The following is a 14,796-nucleotide window of genomic DNA, read 5'->3' as shown; positions in this document are numbered from 1 at the left end:
CTCCCCACCCACAGCCCTCTCACCCTGCTGGTGCTTCTCAACCACCCCCCACAGTCCCCACAGCCTTGCTGGTGCCTCTCGCCCTCCACCCACAGCCCCCACTCCGCCAGCTCTACCGGAGGGTGCCCCCAGCTGCCAGGGCTATGGACCCAGGTCCGCAGCCCCCTGCCCCCACTTCCCCCTGGTCCCTGCTGTGGGCTCGAGAATGGGGGCAGCTCCCCACCACCACACACACTCCTGGGGGTCATGGGGGACCCACGCCCCCCCAGATGTGTGTGTGGGGCAGGCACAGGCTGCGGGCTCAGCTTTCACCCTGCTTTCCTCCCCTGGGGCCTCTGCAGCCCAGCAGGCATGACCTGGCATGGCAGGGAACAGTGGTGACACATGGAGAAGCTGCTCACCACTGCAAGCTCCGCACTGCCCTGGTGACACACCTCCTGCTTGTAGGGCTGCATTGAGAGCAGTGGCACATGCAGGGGGCACATTGCTAGGGCAGCGTGGAGCTCACAGCAGCAAGGAGATCCCCATGTGGCTCCGCTCTTTCCTGCCATGCCAGGTCATGCATCTCAGTTGTGCCACTAAAGCACTATAACCAGGCCAATCAGCAGAATCAGGTAAGGGTCAGCTCTGTCCGGACTGAAGACTATCTCCACCCCTGAGTCAGTTCAAGACCTAAGGCTGTTTGGCCAGGGCCAGAAATCAGCAGATTGGCTATCCTGGCACTTGAACCAACAGGGTCTCAAATGAAGACAGCCCCAGGTGTGGTTTGAGACTTTGGGCTGTCCTGGGACTGGGACCAACAATCAACGGGTGGTTGGCCCTAGCATTGGGACAGCCCTGCCTATGGCTGATTCAAGACCCAAATCAGCTGATTGTTGGCCTCAGATCCAGAATAGCCCTGGACTCTGCAGTGTTACATATTCAATTCATAGCACTATACAAACAAGCCACAAAGATATTCCACATAGTTTGGCTTCTCTGCCACTTTACGGTGCCATAAACTGGATACATTTGTGATACCTACACTTTATGGCATGATTAACATTTAATTGTACCATAACCATAACATGCATCAGTGGCTTATGATATCCATAATCTCTAATGTTTGAAGATTATTACTGAGATGTTCAAGTCTTCCTTTGAATTGCCCTTAGCAATATTGGGTGCCTATATACATGCTCTAATGCATCTAATCAGAACTCATTAGAACGGACTCAATTAATCAAGTCTGCCACAGTGTTCTAATTAGAATGTTTCATGCTGCAGCATCACATGTATTCAGTCCCGTGTTTCAAAATGGCGGCGGGAACGCTTTAACTAAAATCACCAAATGACCTTTAGTTAAAGTGCCCCACCACCATTTTGAAATGCAGGACACCAAAAACACTTAACACTGCAGCATTTTAATTAAAGCAGCTGTCTGAGAGAGACGCTATTTAAAACATCCCCTCCACCCCAGAGCACATGTATAGACACCTTTTCATTTTGTGTGTGTATCTTTTATAGTGGTAGTAATGCCACACTGCATAGCACCAGAGCCATTGTACCTGAACAGTGTTGGCCAGATCCTCTTTACCTCATGCACACCTAAGTGATACATGCAAAGACACATAACTGCCATTTGTCAGTGCTTATAAATATAATTTGTCAGTGCTTATAAATATAATTTGTGATTCAGCATTGCCCATATTATTCTATAGGGCATACTCCATAGGGCAGTAGTCTAGCTGAGAAAAGAGAAACAAGTGGCCCTTGTTTCTTAAAGGTACATACATGGTGCAATTCAAATTCTAAACTAGAATCCTAAGCCATACATAAGAGCCAGAACCTGCATTGATACAGCTGCATATGCATTATGTACTGCACAAAAATAGGATCTGTCTTTTCTTTTACTTCCCACAGTTTTTTAATGGTATGGAAGAAGTAGAAAAACCCCAAATATGGCAACAAATGTGTTACAAAGTATTAGACATTGAAGGGGAGAGAGAGAGAGAAAGGGACTTATGTTTGTGCCCTGTAGAAAAAAAAATGACTCAAGGGTGACATGTTCCCAATTTATAAATACCTTCCAGGTAACTAACAAATGAAGAAGGGAAATTAGTTACAGTCTCAGAAGACAAGGAGCAACAGCCTGAAGCTAAAGAGGGACAAATTGCAAATGGCATTAGGAAAATGATCTCAACACTAATAGCAATTGCATGGTGAAATGGGTCTGAGTGAGCTGACTCAGAAAAAACAAGAATCCCAGAGTTTTAACCATTTCCTAGAACCAAATCTATTCAGAAATGTTTCAGAGTGCACTGATACTTCAGTAATTATCAGGGAAAAAAAGACTGATTGGAGAGGACTGCAAAAATAGAGATTGTGTGCATGTGTGCACAGACACACAAACTCACACTTTCCCTCCAAACTGTCAAATCCCTTCCTCCCCAAGAAAATGAGGAAGGTCCAACAACTCCTCCTATTCCCCATTTCAGCTTATCAGCTGTAGAAGTTCTTTCAGGAAACTATCTGGAATTGTCAGGAGCATCTTTACAGGCCCCTCTGGAGGAATCAGCCTGCCCTTTCTAATGTCATACTTCTTTAGGGAGTTGACAGAGGATATAAATAAACATCACTAAATCAAGTAGAGAATCTGTGTGTGTTTATTGGGCAAGAGGTATGTTGCCCATTGTCCTGCCCTTTGATTCTGCGAGACAATGGGTATGTGTTCTCCCCTTATACAGATACACCCTGGGGAATCCTTGGAGAGCATCTTTACAAGTAGGAATAGCCAGCTCTAGTGCAGTCCTGGGTCTGAGGCTACTTCAGGACAACACTGGAGCATTGATGGGGAATCCCATGCAGGATCAGGCTTCTGAAGCCCCAGCAGTATCTGCCCTGAGCAACTGAGAAGTGTAAGCAGCTCTGGATTGACTGCACTCTTCCACCATAAACCTAGCAGCACAAAATCGATACCATCTGTCATGCCACAAATTTGAGGCATTTGTGGTGCAACAAGGGATATGGACATATCTGCTTGGCCTTTGTGCTGCCACAGAAATTTTTATGGTGATATAAGGGCAATGTCTGTTTCCATGGGCAACTGGTGCCTCCTGAGTCTCGGGGAAGGGGTGCACCAGATTGCTGATGGGTGAGGGGGGTCCCCAGCAACTGATTGCCACTGGGGGGGGTCCCCAGCAGCTAATCACCGAGCCAGCGGTGAAACCACAAGTGCACTTCCACTGGTTTTGTGGCCGGATTTCCAGGGGGTGCACAGCCAATCTCAGGGGGTGCACATGCATCCACATGCACCCCCTCTGCATCACCAATGTCTGTTTCTACCTAAACAGAAGTCCTATACCCCTGAGCAGGATCTACATGAAGAGCTACTGTCAACGGCTACTATGAAGCTACCATCTGAAAATCTTCAGCTGTGGAACCCACAGAGCTGCTGCCATAGGTTATGATTAACTAATCCTTTAAAATGTACTTTGGAGCCAACATCTTCCAGAATGTAGTGAACTTCTTACATTGACAAACATCTCAGCTCCAAAGTGTTTTAAAATGTAAAGATTCATTGCACTGAAATTTACTGCAATCTCCAGTAGAATAATGTTAACCAACTTTTAAAGAAAAGGGATTTGATAACTACAAGAAATAAAGTTCAAACTAGATGCTAATTTTCAATTGTTTTTCATTAAAAAATATAATGTGATTGAAAAAAATCTAGAATGATCTAAAATTATTTAAATGAAGTTTTCAAGCAAACCATTTCAGTTTTTGTTTAAAATATTTTTACGCAAAATTTTGCATTGTCTTAGTTTTTATTTTTTTTAATTGTAACATTTGGATCAGTCTGGAACTTCTTGTCCTTTTTTGCTTGTTTCATAGTTTCATAGTTTCAGGGTCGGAAGGGACCTAATAGATCTTCTAGCCTGACCCCCCGCCAGGGCAGGAGAACAACCCAAAAAAAAAACAAACACTCACCCTAAAAACATAAACGGGACTCAAATGAGTCCAGCCAGGTAAGTATCCGGCCTCTTCTTAAAGATCTCCAGGGTAGGGGCCAGCACCACCTCCCTTGGAAGTTGGTTCCAGCTCCTAGCCGCCCTAACTGTGAAGTAGTTTTTTCGGATGTCCAATCTGTACCTCCTCTCCATCAACTTGTGCCCATTACTCCTTGTTATGCCAGCGGGGGCTAGGGGAAACAGCGTCTCCCCCAAACCCTTCTGGTTCCCCCTAGTGAGTTTATAGACGGTCACCAGGTCCCCCCTCAGCCTTCTCTTGTGGAGGCTGAATAGGTTCAAGTCCCGCAGTCTCTCACTGTAGGGTCTGCCCTGTTGTCCCCGGATCATGCGGGTGGCCCTCCTCTGGACCCTCTCCATGTTGTCCACATCCCTCCTGAAATGGGGCGCACAGAACTGGACACAATACTCCAGCTGCGGCCTGACCAGCGTCGCATAGAGGGGGAGGATCACCTCCCTGGCTCTACTCGAGATGCACCTGTGGATGCACGACAAGGTCCGGTTAGCCCTGCCAACCATGACCTCGCATTGTCGGCCCATGTTCATCTTGGAGTCAATAATGACACCAAGATCCCTTTCCGCCTCCGTGCTCTCAAGTAGGGAGTTCCCCATCGTATAAGTGTGCTGCTGGTTCCTACTACCCAAGTGCAGCACCCTGCACTTGTCCGTATTGAAACGCATCCTGTTCCTGTCTGCCCACCCCTGTAACCTATCCAGATCCTTCTGCAATCTCTCTCTCCCTGCTAGCGTGCTCACCTCCCCCCAAATTTTGGTGTCATCAGCGAATTTAAACAGGTTGCTCTCCACCCCAACATCAAGATCGCTGATGAAGACATTGAACAGCGCAGGGCCCAGGACCGAGCCCTGAGGGACTCCACTACCCACCTCCCCCCAAGTCGAATATGATCCATCCACCACCACCCTCTGAGTGCGACCCTTCAGCCAATCTGCAATCCATCTGACCGTGTAGGCATCTATGCCACAGTCGCCTAGTTTATTAATTAGGATGGGGTGAGAGACGGTGTCAAAGGCCTTGCTGAAGTCCAGAAAGACTACATCCACCGCGACACCTGCATCCATGGCCTTTGTGACCTGATCATAAAAGGCAATCAGGTTGGTCTGACATGATCTCCCCCTAATAAATCCATGCTGATTGCCCCTGAGCATCATCTCGGATGCCGGCCCATCACAAATGTGCTCCTTGATGATCTTCTCAAAGAGCTTCCCCAGGATTGAGGTAAGACTGACGGGCCTATAATTGCCCGGGTCCTCCCTTTTCCCTTTTTTGAAGATGGGGACCACATTAGCTACCTTCCAATCGTCTGGCACCTGGCCCAAGCACCACGATCGCTCGTAGAGCCGTGCCAGGGGCCCTGCAATAACCCCAGCCAGCTCCCTCAGCACCCTGGGGTGGAGAGCATCCGGACCCGCTGACTTGAACGCGTCCAGCCCCTCCAGAAGCTCTCTAACCCGGTCCTCCCCAACCTGAGGTCTGAAGGCGATCCCCTCGCGTCCGGCTTCTATCACCGCAGGGAAGTCCCGGTCCCTGCACAAGAAAACGGAGGTGAAGAATTGGTTAAAGAGATCCGCTTTATCCTCTGACGCAACCACCAGATTGCCCTGCATATCCTGCAGGGGCCCCACATTACCGGGCGCCTTCTTCATCCTCCCAATATATTTGAAAAAGGACTTTTTGTTATCCTTAATCCTGGACGCTAATCCGAGCTCTATATCCGCCTTGGCCTTCCTAACAGCCCGCCTGCAGGCCCGAGCAGAGGAGGTATACTCCTCTTTGGAGATTACACCCCCCTTCCACCGGGCGTACGCCGCCCTTTTGGCAAGCAGGCATTCCCGGACACCCTTGGTGAGCCAGGGGGGCTTTTGGACACTCCTGCCCCCCTTGCTTCTTGTAGGGATGGACACCCCTTGGGCCCCGAGTATCGTTTCCTTAAGGAACGACCACTCCTCTTGGACGCTGAGTTCCTCTGCCCTCAAGGAACCCAGTTCCTCTCCCACTAATCTCCTCATCTCACTGAAGTTGGCCCTCCTGAAGTCTAGGGCCACCACCTTGCTGCGGGCCCTTGACACTCTACGCTGGATGGTGAATTCCAGCACGCGATGATCACTATTGCCCAGGTGGTCAAGAACCTGGAGGCCTCTTACCAGGTCGTCGCCTGCGGCCAGGACCAGGTCCAGCAGGGCATCTCCTCTGGTGGGACTGTGCACCTCCTGAATCAAGTGGAGGTCCTGCAACTCAGCCAAGAACCTCCTGGAGCGTTTGTTTGTTTTAAATTTCACTTCACCGAAAAAAACAAAAAACTTCCTGAACCAGAACAAAATTTGTTCCAATTTTTTAAAATTCCAAGTTAATACATATTTGGTTGGCATGGAAGAATGGGATTTATTTAGCCAAAAATAGAGGGTAAAGGGAACATGTCACAAAACTTCTCCGAAAAGAAAGAAAAAACCATCAGGAAAAACACGGGATATTGAAATCTGCAACTATACTAGGTCAGATGATGTTATATGTTAGCAAGAATGTTTTAATGAGAAATCCTGCTGCATTCAAAGAACTTTATGAATAATCCATATTGCTCTTTTCCAATTTTTTTTCCTGAATCCAGTACTTATTATACACCTATGCATTGTATTCTGATACCTATATTAAGATGTATTTATTAGGGGGAAAAATAATAATTATGCAGTGTACTTTTTCTTTTAAAACAAAACTAAAAAGTATGAGCAAAACTGGCCGGAAGAAATACACATTGGTGTTACCCAGAAAATGAAAAACACTAACAAATAATTAGTTCCTCTGTTCCAATTTTAAAATTTCACCAGCTTTTCATAGAAGATTATGATGTTTTAAGAGCTGGTTCATCTTTCCTCATATTATATATATTTTTAAAACATATCTATGAGCCAGAAAAAATTTCTTAATCATTTTTCAGTAGAAAATGGGGTTTTGAGTCAATGGAATTTTCAGAAAATGTTTACCATTTCTATCATAAAAATTTGTGTTTTGGCCAAAAAACTGAAAATCAACAATAGAAAAATGATAAATTTCTAATGCCAAGACGACAACCCCTTTGTGATACCTGGAATCTTTTTGACACCCTCCTGCCCGCTCCCAAAAGAAAGAAAAGATCCCAAAAAACTTAATCTCCTTTTTTGTGGTTAGGATAGATATAGATATATTATACACACACACACACACACATTCTTCACTAGTTCTGTTTATCCATCTCACAAAACAAATACATATTTTGTGTGTTACAAGTTTGCTCTCCCTTCAACTAAATCATCAGAGTGTCTAGTTAATATAAGGATCTAGTGGCCTTATTGCACAGTAATTTTGGGCAGTTTCTGGAGCTCTGCACCCCTGGATTGTCTGCACATTAACATTTGAAACTGTGTTTAAGTATTATTTAGGCATCTCAAAGCGATGCCACTCCATGGTATATATCTCTGATATATACTATCCAGCTCCTGTTACACTAAGGCACAGCCATGCTAGGCTACACCTTAGTGTAATCACTTCACCCACCTGCCTCCCCTGGTGGCTCGGATCAGGTCCACTGCTCCCTCTGCCCTCCCCAGCACCTCAGATCCCTGCTCGCTGACCCCCTTCCTTCACCCCATCCCCTGCTTACTTGTGGTTGCTAATTTGCCTGTCCCCAGGAGCAGGCAGGGAAGAGTTAAACTACCTGCCCAGCAGCAGCTGGACAGGCAGGTTAACCCTTCCCTGCCTGTTGGGACAGACAGCCATAAGAAATGGCCTGAGGGTGAGGGGAACTGGGGGAGCCCCAGAAGGCAGGGGAGAATTTTTACTTTTCAGTCCTCCAGGCCTGAGCGCGCGATTGCTCCAAACTCAAGCTAGCAATAACACCCATCAACATTTGTGCAGCTCACAGCGTAAGGTGTAACAAGGCCCTAGATAAAGTGTAATAAGGTTGACGGTAACAAGATCAGTGTTCCAGGGGCAGCCAGGACACCTTTGGTGGTCACTAATCCTGTTCTGCTCTGGCTCTAGGTATCCTCCTTTTACTCTCACCTACCATTCCTTGATGTTCATAATAAAGTTTAGAAAGGGAGACTGCCCCAGGGCCCTAAAGCAAGTTCCAAGATGGCCTCCTGCCAGCAGATCCCCTTCCGAGCCTGTTGGATTCACTTCAGTCCTGATGTTCACGCTTAGTTGGCCTTCCCAGCCCATACGTGTCTCCCCATGCCTTACAACTAGTTACAGTCTCTAAACCTCCCCTACAGCCAGGTGTCTTGCCTCAGACATTTCCAGTTATCACTTAGTTGGGCACTTTGCCCCAAGCCACCAGGCCATATCAGGCTTCCACTCCATTGTTAGGATTTCAGTCACCTTCCTCTAGCTGGCCCTTTTCTACCTAGACCCACTGCATCAAGTCTGGCTGCTTGGGCTCCAGCCCTTGTCTTCCCTTTCTGGGCTCTCATCTCTGCCTCTCCCAGGCCCTATTGGTCTCTCCCAAACTCTTAATCCCTGTGTTTCTTGGCCTGTGGGTCCCTGGCTCCAGTTGCTGCCTCTCTCTTGACTGTGGGCACTCTGCCCCCCTGAAGCTTGCACCCTGCTCTAGAAAGTTACAACCTCACATGCCTCCCTGGTACTCTGGGACCTCCACATCTCCTCTTTTCAGTCCCATGCAGTTCATCACTTTAAACTATAAACTAACTCATAAATCTTCCAGCTATAACACAATCTGCCCCACTCTCATATTCCCTTACTAGCCGCTCAAGCTTTACTTGCAGGGCCCCTGTCTACTCAGGAAACACCCAGACAGTCCTCTGCAATCTCTCATTCTAGAGACTTTTTCACCTCCAATCTCACTACTTTGTTTGAAGCCTGGGCCCATATCTCCCAGGCCCTGGCCCTCTCCAGTCAGGTGACAACCCAACTACCCACAGGTGCTTTCTGATTAGGCTTGCTGGCTTCACCCCACGGTAGCTTACTGCTGCTGCCTAGCTGCAGCAGGAGTATCTTGTCTTCCCTGCTGGACTATTGCAAGGTAACCCGCTTTGTAAAATGCTCTCTTAACCTATGTTTTTCCCCCTGGCTATTTTCTTTGCAATTAGCTCTTCCTGTGCTCTTTCCTCCTCAAATAACACCAGCTTTCTGGCTTTCTGCTAGTGATAATTCTACCTAGTTAAAATTCTTAATACAGTTGTAACTGGATTTGGTATTTCAACTTCACTTTCTCTCCTAAACATTTTCTCTTCTGGCTTGTGCCCTGCTTTGCTTCCCTGTAGAAGTAGGCACTTCTGAGTGGCAGATTAAATGATCGCTCTATGTGTGTGTGTAGTAAGCTTTGTTTAATAGGGCTTGCATGAATAAGATATGCTAAATAGAGTCCATGATAATTATTAATCTGCTCACATAAGTGTGCAGATTGCTCTGCTCTAACATTGTCCAAGGTGTACACGCAATGTACTTTTCAAGTGAAAATGCAAGTGGCTAGGTTCTAATCTCATCCACTCCGTTGTAAATCTGAAGTAACTACATTCATATCAGTGGAGCTACTCTGAATCTAACCTGATGTAACCAAAATTAAAATTTGGTTCTAATCTACAGCAGTAAGGTTTGCATTTCTTCTAGTTAATTGAATGAATCCTGCAGAAAAGAACATCTTAAGAAGTTTGGGTACAGTGAATCTAACCTCCAAGAGTCCTTCATCATCACCACAAGGATGCCTTCTCTGTAGATGATATATTGCAGTCTGTAATATTCTGCAGATATATCCACTGCATTTTATTAGTCTGGGTTTGGTACTGTCTGGAGATAAAGCAAAGAAGCATAGCAGAAGTGTGCTGGCGGGTAAATGGTAAGGAAGCTGTAGTGATTGCTAAACTACTACTTTTTTTTTCTTTGGATTAAATAAAAATCAAACCTTTTCCAGGAAATCTCACTAGGTACAGTAAAAATGGTGCTATATACAATGATTAGATGCAGATGGGAGATTGAACTTTAGAGGTTTACACTAAGAGACCATGAGTCAAAAATTGTTAGCCCTATTCTCTGCTTCACCCAGGGGCAGCTGTGGCTTGATCCAGACTCCTTCAAAAGCAATGGGAGTCTTTCCATTAATTTCATGGTAGGTCTGGTTCAGAACTTTTCTGACACTGGGTAATTGCCCATCTGTAAAATATATATAAGGATATGTCCATTTCTCAAAGGAATCTTTTTGGTTGAAACGCATTGTCTTATTTTTCTGTTTGCATGGTGCCTCCCACAGGGATTCTGTGATCATGACTGGAGCTCTAGCTGCTGTTGCAATACAAATAATTATTAAAGTGGTATGAAATCTTTGCATCAGTAGCATAAGTTGGTCCCAGGTGCTAGAATCACCCCAAACCACACAGAGTCCACACCCCAGTAGCATTACTGTGTCAGGAACTCCAAAACAGTCCCCACCTGCTGCTGCTGCTTTAAGAGCAACACCCAGGACATGTACAGCATGCGGGGGTGAGAACGGCTCAGCCAAGGGCAGTGTTTAACACTTCCCAGAATGAGTATAAGACTGCTGCCTCCCCTTCTGCCTCTTTTCTCAGAACTGCGCCCTCTCCTCTTGCTCTCAGAGCTGCACCACTCTTGCTTGCAGAATTAGTGCACAACCACTTCCTTGCTTTCCCACAGGATTTGCCCTGGATGCCAACTCTGCATGTTATGCTTATGCTTCAGATGGACTATTTTGATGGATATCCTACTAGGACTATTCTGTCTACCTGGATAATCCCAGAAAAGATGATTCAAAGTCCTATCCTGATTTCTTAACTAAGCAAAATAAAATAAACTATTATAAGCAAAATAAAATAAACTATGAAGGAACTGCATTTATTTTATTAGATTGTCGTATGACCAGTGAATGCCTCTAACAGTTCCAGTCGGTGAATATATTTGGTCAGAGACTTTGATTTATTTGCCAGAGGCAGCAGCATGGATGACAGTCTTCCAGTCGATAGGGAAGTTATCAGAGAGTCCAAAGATGACTGAAGAGGCCAATCCAAGATCTTCATGTTCAACTGCAGATGCAGAAAATAGTTCTAGGAGGACGGAGTTGATCCTGGTGGTGTCAGGTCACAGCTCTTTCCCTTATCTATCTACCTTCACAGTGAGGAGAGTTTACTCAAAATGATTAATTCCTTGTCATACATCATGGCACCATTGGGGATGATTCAGTTCTTGAGTTTCTCAGGTGCTGATGGTAATATCGCTTTTCTTCAGTTTGACCTTCAAGGTGTTCTTGAATATTTTCTTCTGCCCACTGCTACAGCGATGATGATCAATGAGTCTGGAGTATAGGATCTGTTTTGGGAGCCATTTGTCAGGTATTCTTACAGCATGCCCTGTCTATTGGAGTTGGTGCTGCATAAACATGGTTTTGATGCTGGTAGTGTTTGCTTGAGTCAGAAAACTGACTTATTTTGATTTACTATTTACTTAGAACAACTGGATCCCAACCTCATTGATTCAAAAAATTGAAGCCTCTAGGTGTTGTTGTAACATATATATATATTTAAGTGCATTTAATAAGAATAAGACCTCCTTCTAATGCCTTCTCTCTTCTATCACTGCTTTCATCTCTTGCATATGGGATGATTTTCCATGATAACCTGGGTGGGTGGCTTTGCAAACTGTCAAACTCCTTGTCCATTTCCCTAAACTCAAAATACCCATCCCCCTTAAACTGGCTAAATAGTGAACTTAATTATCTATGCATTAGTTATGAGTGCACCCAAATGGCATTATTTTATGATTCAGGAATCATTCTGTCCATAAATTATCATATATTTTTGTAAATTATTTGGTTCTATTTCTCCAGTGTCTTTCATTCCTTAATAGAATTAATTTATGTTTTGGTTGAGAGTCCAAGTCATCATAGGTGCAATTTCCTGACTTAATGTATAATATTACCTGGTTTTTTAAAAGTAAAATTTGAATAGATTGACAGCCCTGAATCCCTATTTGATCAACAGTGTAGTTAGGGAGGTAAAGCATTGGCACTAGCAGCTCAGACCTTCATAAATACAGTCTGCCTCAGTTACATTCTAGAAGGAACATATCTAATTATTTTGACAGGAAGCCCAGTAAGGAGATAGAAAACATTCTGCCTTTTGGCTAAAGCAGCCTCCACACCAAATGCATGATATCAGCCACCCATAAGTGGCAAAAGTTCTGAGTTCCACAGTATTGCCCAAGAGGTCAGCCTGCGGTTTTTTTAATAGAATATTTTCATAGGTTGAAATGAGGCAGGAAAACTAACTTTTAAACTAATGTTCCCAACAGATTTGATTGGGGATTAGGTACCTACTTAAGATTGTGGTCTGGGATTTACTGTTCAAATGTAAACGGTCTCCTTTGAAAATCCCAAATTCAGTACCAAAAATGTCCATGTAAATTAAAACATTTTTTTTTTATAGCTCTAAAATGAAAAATAATTGTTTTGGTGTGGGAGGGAAAGTTATTCATGCATTTATTGCTCTTCCTTTAATATGTGGAAAATGATTATTAGAAACTGAATTGTCCAAGGCGACTTGTAACATTGTCCAGCCATATGCTAGCTAATTTTAAACTAGGGTATGTACAGGCATTGCAAGTAGGTTGACCTAACTAGGGTTAGGTAGATCTAAATACCAAATCATACAGGCATGCAAAAGCTTTTAATTGCGCCCAAAATGGTGTGTCAGATCTATGTTAGTTCACCTGAGGAGAGATGCACCTACTTAGATTAAGATCAGGTTAACCCTTGAGAACACCTGTACATATTCAAAGCATAGCCCTGGGGTTGGGAAAGCCCAGCCATTTACCCCAGCCCCAGGGTTATACTATTCCTACTCCCCTGACTGATCTATGTGTAGCCCCCTAAATGTCCCAGGACTGGGCAACCCCTCTCCTCCCACATACCTGCCAGCCCCTCTGGATCATGCCAACCCCCTTCAGCCTGCCAACTCCCCACACAGACCTTCTCATCCCTACCACCCCCATCCCAATCCTACCCTTGCCTCCACCCACCCTGAGTTACTTATATCAGGCTCTCCATGCAGCTCCTGGGAGCAGTCACCTAGACTAGTTGCAGTGAAGGCTTGTTTGTGCCCCTAGCTAATTTAGGTACTGCTAGTTGCATTTCAGTAGCAGCATGAACCTCAGCACAGGTTGCAAAATCTGTCCGAGAAGCTGCACAGTTCGTCCATACTCCATATGCTCCCAGAGCTGCACCATTAGCAATATCCCAGCTAGCTATTTCAAAGCAGCTATTTCAACAAAGGCTGCTGTCCCAGTAGTGGCTGCAGTGTACAAATGCCCACAGGCATAACAAGTTCAATACGATAAGAGACCCACTCCTCTTTACCACCTCAAGGGGAAAACACAATGACATTATCAAAAGCTGCCTCTGCACAGTGAACCATTGTGATCCAGAAATCTGCAATCTCCGTTTTGTTTTTAGTCTCTCAGTGGGACTCAGAATGGCAGGAATAAGTGTGTACAGCAGGCAGGAATACATCCTAGGTATAAAGGATTATTACACAGCCATGCTGGCTATTATTATCAGCCTTAGGAGACAATTCTACTCAATCAATGATTTATTATTGAAAGTGAACAAAATACATTTGAAGTGATAGAATACAGCTGGCCAGCTGCAGGAACTAGGAGTCTCATATACAATCTTCTTGCCTTTTGATCAGCATTTGAAAAACAGTCCCAACTGTCAGAGTCACTATGATCAGGTATATGACAGTGTGGGCAGGTAACTTTCCTCCTATTCTAAAATAGTCATCTTGACTTTCCTTCGTGATGGGACTTGAATTTATTAACAGACAAAATAACAGAAAGACAGTATAAAGTCCAGTCCAAACCTCTTTATAAGCTTGGATACCCACTGAGGACTGAACTTCTTAAGACCCAGGAGCTGTCTATCATGGCAGACCCATAGCAAAGCTTGTTTCTTCCCTTTTTCTTCCACTCACCTATTCTTTTCCTTCTCCCAAACTAAAGTTTTAGTCCCTATTTCCAGATCTACCACTAAAGTTGCACCTACCACTTTGTTGCAAGGCTTCTGCACTGCAGTCAGTCTGCGTACCTAAGTCAGCCACACTCAACTCAACTCACCTCAGCTCACTTCCTGACCTGATTATGGTAAACCCCTGGCCTCACTTTTTGAACTTCAGCTTGATTTTGGCTTGTTTCCTGAGCCTCAGTCCTGGTTAGTCCCCTGGCTTGGGGCACAGCTTCTGATTTCTGAACCCCTGGCTTGCAACTCAGAGCTGCGCTCTGCTACAAACTGCAGGGTACCTCTGCAATTCCCACTCCACCCCCAGCTCTCCACACTAGGCCTAATGCCCCTGTGAACTGTGACATCTGACCTAGTCTGGTCTAGGGTTACTTATCTCTTTTAGGAGTACAGACAGATGTCAACATCATAAAACTCACTATCAAACAGAGGTCCTTATTTACAGCCTAAGTTGAAAAAGACTGAATCATAGAATCATAGAAATAGGGTCGAAAGGGACCTTGTAGATCTTCAGGTCCAACCCCCTGCCTGGGCAGGAAGAAAACTGGGCTCAAATGACCCCAGCCAGGTAGGCATCAAGCTGCTTCTTAAAGATCCCCAGGGTAGGAGCCAGCACCACTTCCCTTGGAAGTTGGTTCCAGATCCTAGCCGCCCTAACTGTGAAGTAGTTCTTACGGATGTCTAATCTAAACCTACTCTCCAACAACTTGTTGCCATTATTCCTTGTTATCCTGGGGGGCACTAGGGGAAACAAGGTC

The sequence above is a fragment of the Alligator sinensis genome, unplaced genomic scaffold (genome assembly GCF_000455745.1).
Source record: "Alligator sinensis unplaced genomic scaffold, ASM45574v1 scaffold751_1, whole genome shotgun sequence".
Lineage (NCBI taxonomy): Eukaryota > Metazoa > Chordata > Crocodylia > Alligatoridae > Alligator > Alligator sinensis.
Note: the sequence above shows the minus strand (reverse complement) of the source record.